A 6,000-nucleotide genomic window follows, 5' to 3' on the forward strand; every position below is an offset into this window, starting at 1 on the left:
GTCCACTTGAACTCAACCTTCTTTGCTAGCAGGGCTGTCATTGGTCTGGCAATCTTGGAGAAACCTTCAATGAAACGCCGATAATAACCGGCCATTCCAATGAAACTCTTGATTCCTCAGACATCTTTTGGTGCTTTCCAGTCCAGAATCGCTGCTACTTTCTTTGGATCCACAGCTAGTCCATCTCGGTTTATTATATGACCCAAGAATAGAACTTCGCTGATCCAGAACTCACACTTGCTAAGCTTGGCATACAACTGGCAATCTCGTAGCCTTTGAAGTACCTTCCTCAAATGTTCCTCATGCTCTTGCTCATTTTGGGAATATATAAGAATATCATCAATGAACACCACTACGAACTTGTCGAGGTAGTCCATGAACACACTATCCATCAGATACATGAAGTACGCTGGCGCATTCGTCAATCCAAATGACATAACCATGAACTCATATAGTCCATACTTGGTGATGAATGTTGTCTTCGGTATATCTACAGGTCGGATTCTGAGCTGATGGTAACCTGACCTCAGATCTATCTTTGAGAATACACTGGCTCCTCTCAACTGATCAAATAAATCTTCAATTCTGGGCAGGGGGTACTTATTCTTGACTGTGACTTCATTCAAGGCTCTATAATCGATGCACATCCTCTTTGTGCTATCCTTCTTATCCATAAATTATACTAGGGCTGCCCAAGGTGAGGTACTTGGTCTGATGTAGCCTTTCTCTAACAACTCATCAATTTGCTTCTTGAGTTCCACCAACTCTGGTCCGGACACTCGATAAGCTCTCTTGGAAATAGGGGCGGTGCCTGGGATAAGCTCTATGGCAAATTCAACTTTTCTTTCAGGTGGCATGCCTGGTAACTCCTCAGGGAATACATCGAGGAATTTTGACACAATCCTAATTGTCTTAATCGGATTGGACTCCTTGTCATCTACTGATAAATGGTGATAGGCTCCTTCTAGTTCAAGTAAGTACAGCTAGGTTACTACTTCCTTTCCTGATGGGGACACCAACTTAACTATTCTCTTGTCATAACTGACAGTGGCTTGATTTTTGTGTAGCCAATTCATCCCAAGGATGACATCTAACCCTTGAGTTCCCATTACTGCTAGGCTAGCAGGGAAGGTTATCCCCCTTATTTCAATCCTTAGATTCGGACAAATCCTATCGGATTGAACCTTTCCCCCAACTGAATTAACTCTCGAAAGTGGGATCATTGGTTCTAATGGGGATGTTATGTAATTCTACCCAAGATGCAGAAACAAAAGAATGTGTGGCACCAATATCAAATAGTACTTTTGTTGGGTAGGATTCGACTGCAAACATACCTACTGCCACGTCCTGAGCATCCTGGATTGCTTCGGCCTCCAGGTGGTTCACCTTTCCACGGTTGTAGGTCTAACCACGGACTCCAAGTGCTTGCTGTGGCGCTCCTTGTCTTGTTGGGGCATTGGCTGCTGGCGGTTGCTGGGCTGCTTTTTTTGGACAATTCTTCGCCCAGTGATTCTGTTCTCCACAGTAGAAGCATGCACGACCTCCTACTTGTGCTAGGGCTGCTTGGCCATTCTGGCTGGTTGCGGGGGCAGGAAGACGAGCTACCTGGTTGTTCTGACGTTGGTACTGATTTCCTCCCAGCTGAGTGTTCTGAAGGTACTGCTGCTGCTGCTGAGGAAACTGTTGCTGGTACTGGTGCTATCGCTGACGCTGATGCTGGTGCTGGTGGCCTTGCTTGAATTGTTGTGGTGAGTTGCCTGAGTAGCGGGGAGGACTGCTACTCCCGGCCTGAGGTCCACCAATCTTGCGCTTCCTATCCTCCATCTCCCGATACTTCCTTTCAGTCATGATTGCTCTGTCTATCAAATGCTGGAAGGTGGGGAAAGTGTGGTTCATGAGCTGGTAATGGAGGGGATCAACCAATCCTCTCAGAAAGCGGTAGTACCGCTTGGCATCTATGTTGACGTCTTCTAGGGCGTAACTTGACAACTGCAAAAACTTATTCATGTACTCACTGACGGATAGGGGACCTTGCTTTAGGGCGAGAAACTCCTCCTTCCTCACTATCATCAGTCCCTCGGGCACATGGTAGCGACGGAAGTTGTCCCTGAACTCCTCCCAAGTGATGGCTTCAGGGTTGGCATGGGTGGCGAGGTAAGACTCCCACTAAGACTGTGCTGCTCCCCTCAGCTGTCGGGGACCATACAACACCTTCTCACGGTCATTGCACTAGGCAGTGTGCAACTCACGCTCCACAGTACGTAGCCAATCTTCCGCGTCCATGAGATCTGCAGAGTGGGCAAAGACAGGGGGATGGCCCCTCATGAATTCTGCCCGCTTGTCTCTTGGCACTTGTGGCATCTGAACTTGCACTGGAGGCTGAGGTGGTGGTGGCTGCTGTTGAACCTGCTGCATCGCTGCTAATGTCTAACCAATTGCCTGAACTGCTTGGGTCTGCATCAAGAACATCTGCTCAATGGTCATCGGGGGTGGCGGTGGCAAATGCTGCTGCGGAGCTGCCTTCTCTTGGGGTGCCTGCTGCTTTGGCTAAGCACGCCTCGCACCTCTGCGCCTGTTCTCAGACATCTGTAGAAATCACACATATATCATATCTGACTCTACAGTCTTTCAGCATAAGAAAAGATATACGGAAATCTTCACAACACTGAACAATTGATCATCTTCACTGACAACTTCTCAGATAAAGAGGAAAGTGGAAATAAATGGATTAGCCAACTAAATAACTAACTTTATTAATAACTACACCAAGTTGCAGGAGATACCCACCCGTTGGTGACAATCATTACAATGATCCAACTTCATTACATGTTCATCATGATAAGCATCCAACGAAAGATAACCAAACTAACTCTAACTAAGACTGACTAGACTAAGACACTGAAGTAAGCATTATTACAGACTCTGACTCCATTGATCTATGGATCTAAATCTATGCGGGTCCTACAGTCTGGGGTACCATAGTCGAAGCGACCACGGGGCGGTGAACGGTAAGGGTGCTTAATCCCAACAGGGGCGGGAGAACCATCATCAAGATAGTGGCGTGCCGCACATTCAGCACACAATTCCACAACCTCTGCCCGAACCTTGCCCAACTCGTCAAGGGCGTGGTCCAACTCTGTGTTGAGCACGGCGACCAAGTTGACCATGCTGCTCAGCCTGGGATTGCCCTCACCAACTGGCGAGACAATCACACCTCCAGCACTGCCGATCGAATGGCGAGGGTAGTACTTCAGGTCAAGGCCATCAGCTACCCCGCTGAACAATGAGCAATACTGAGAAAGTGCCTATCGTGCTGCATCTTGCATGGCTGCCTCGGCAGTGTCCCTCTCAGTGATAGAATAGTGTTCCAAGAAGGCCTCTGCACCCTAGAGATCACCATTTGGATGACGCACCAAGCAAGCAGCCTCCTACTGGTCCGGGTATAGCCCACGACGATGCTGGTAGACTACACAACGGTACTCGATAGACCAAGTGTGTCGGTCGAAAGCCCGACACAATAGGGTATCGAGAGCATCATGGAAGTGACACCCACGAGCATCGTAACGAGTGATGGGTCTCACGATCCATCCCTCCGGCTCCGGCTCCTTCGAACGCTCTGTGCCATGGCTCGAACTGCCACTGGCGTCGTCGTCGTCTTCGTCTCCGTCGGGGTCTCCTCCAGCAGCCGGGATGCCCTGTGGTGGTGCAGGGGGCATCTCTGGCTGAGGTGTAGGGGAAGGCGGCCTCTCAGACTCCACCTCCCGTTGAGGCGAGGGGGAAGAGTCCTGCTGCTCCTGCTCCTCATGCAGGCGATGATGCAGTCTCTCCAGATGGTTGGACTGACCTGACACCGTGCGATGCAGTGGACGCTCTACCAGGTGAGAAGGCAAAAAGGGGATCACAGACTTACGTGCAGTGCACCTGAGACGAGCCATCTACAAAAGACATCGTAAGCACAAGAGTAAGAATAGAACTATGAGACCATAAAGTAAACAGAAAGGAAAGTGAGGCGAAACTTTTTGAGATAAGTAAATAACATAGAGTTGGTCAAGATGACCAACTTTTGAAAAGACACTAAGGTCAAGGTAAGAGTAGAGGTCTATAGTCCTTAGGTCGACCATTCTAGTCTAGGTTAGCGGTCCTACAGTCAGCAAGGCTTTGATACCACTTATGTCACACCCGGTTTTGGAAGGTAAATCGTATGCGAACTATGTACGTGTCAGGATCAGAACTCACACACACAACGATTATATAATTGGACATCATCACACAATGCTTGAATTAAATAACGGAAAGGTACTTAGTTACATCAAGATGTCTGAGACATCCATAGAGTCTATTACATAAATATAGTGTTTAACAATAACATCAAAGTGCGGAGTAACGAAACGTAGAATGTAAGCCTACACAGGCAGCTGACTGGGGGTTTGCCACTAAAGTAAACTAGAACTCGTCGTATTCCTGGAACTCAAAGTCCTCCATGTTACCAGCTTCACCTCCTGAGCACTGAGAACAGTGGGGACAACCTGGGGTGGGGTGGTTTGTAAAGCAAGGGTGAGTACACATCAACGTACTCAGCAAATGCCCCGTTTGGCTAAAGTGGACTAGCTGTATGTGGAGTTAAGGTTAAGGAGTTGCTTTTAGTTGGTCAAGTTTTATTACTATAAGTAGAGCCAAGTTTTATTAATGACGCAGTTATTACCCAGAGGCACTCCCTCCAAGAGGAAATACCAGAGATCATATTTATAATCATCATTGCTATTCATCATCATAAAAGTAATCAAAGTTCTTCTAATCGAAGAGGATCCCAAGGCTGCTCATAACCGTGAGCATGGCTGATATACCAGTTTCTAACACTCTGCAGAGGTTGTACACTTTACCCACAAACCATGATTCCCATTCTGCCCGGGGTTCTAGCCTCCCCATTGATCACTACCAAGGTGACCTAGCAGGGTCTCACTACGTAGCCTTTACAAAGATTTCCCAGAGGTCATAGCCGCCCGTTAGGTTTCTCCAGTTTGATAAACACAGTACATCTCCCCAAAGGAAGGGTGACTAACAAAACCAAATCAAAGAACCTCTGCAACCAACCTCGGCAGAGCAAGTACTATGCCTGGACCCCATTGATGGCCCTACGGCGAAGCCAACTACTCCTCTGGTTCCTCTAATTAATCAGCTAAGGCGTCCCATTCCACCCTCATGGTTGCACTGTTATCTCGGGTTGTCAGTCCCCAAACATGTCCTTACGGAGAGGTACTTAGGAAACAGCCTGAGCCCCCTAAAGAATCATAAGAACCCCATCGGGATAACATCATCGTATCATAAAAGATCACATCATGTTCGTTGATTAAGTTAAAGCAATAGCATAAGCTAACCATGATTAACCCAAAAAGGTAAACAAGGGTAAGGGAAATACAAACTAGTCAATCCTTAGGTTTTAATAATGTAATGCGGGACAGTAAATTATAAAGTAAAGTAGGACATGATAGGTCTAAGGACACTTGCCTTCACCAGGTTGTTGCTCAGAGGGATCTTCGGCAACACACTCAGGAACCACGAGCTGTTCGTTGTCTAAGTAATGCGAGCATACATTCAATACATTTGGAAAGTAAAAATGAACATCACATCAAATATCAACAAACATTGGCACACAACTCAAAAAGGTATAGTATTAAGTACAGGGGAATGAGATCAAGTTATAAAATGGACTAATCCTAATTGGGGATTAATTACTCTCTAAGTGTTTGGAACATGGTTCAAAAATGTTAAGAGGTAATTAAACAAGTAGAGATTAAATTATAAGAGGAACTATTCTTATTTAGGAATTTGATTATCCTTTAAATATTATCCATAATTACATACCTAATTATATTTATCACATTAGGGTCTAAAGGTTCAACCAAAAATGAATCCATGAAATGCATAACACTAATCTCACAAAATTAAATATGTTTTAACTCCTAGGATTCTCCTTTTATTTATTTCATTAAATAAACAAAT

Source organism: Zea mays, chromosome 7 (assembly GCF_902167145.1).
Source record: "Zea mays cultivar B73 chromosome 7, Zm-B73-REFERENCE-NAM-5.0, whole genome shotgun sequence".
NCBI lineage: Eukaryota > Viridiplantae > Streptophyta > Magnoliopsida > Poales > Poaceae > Zea > Zea mays.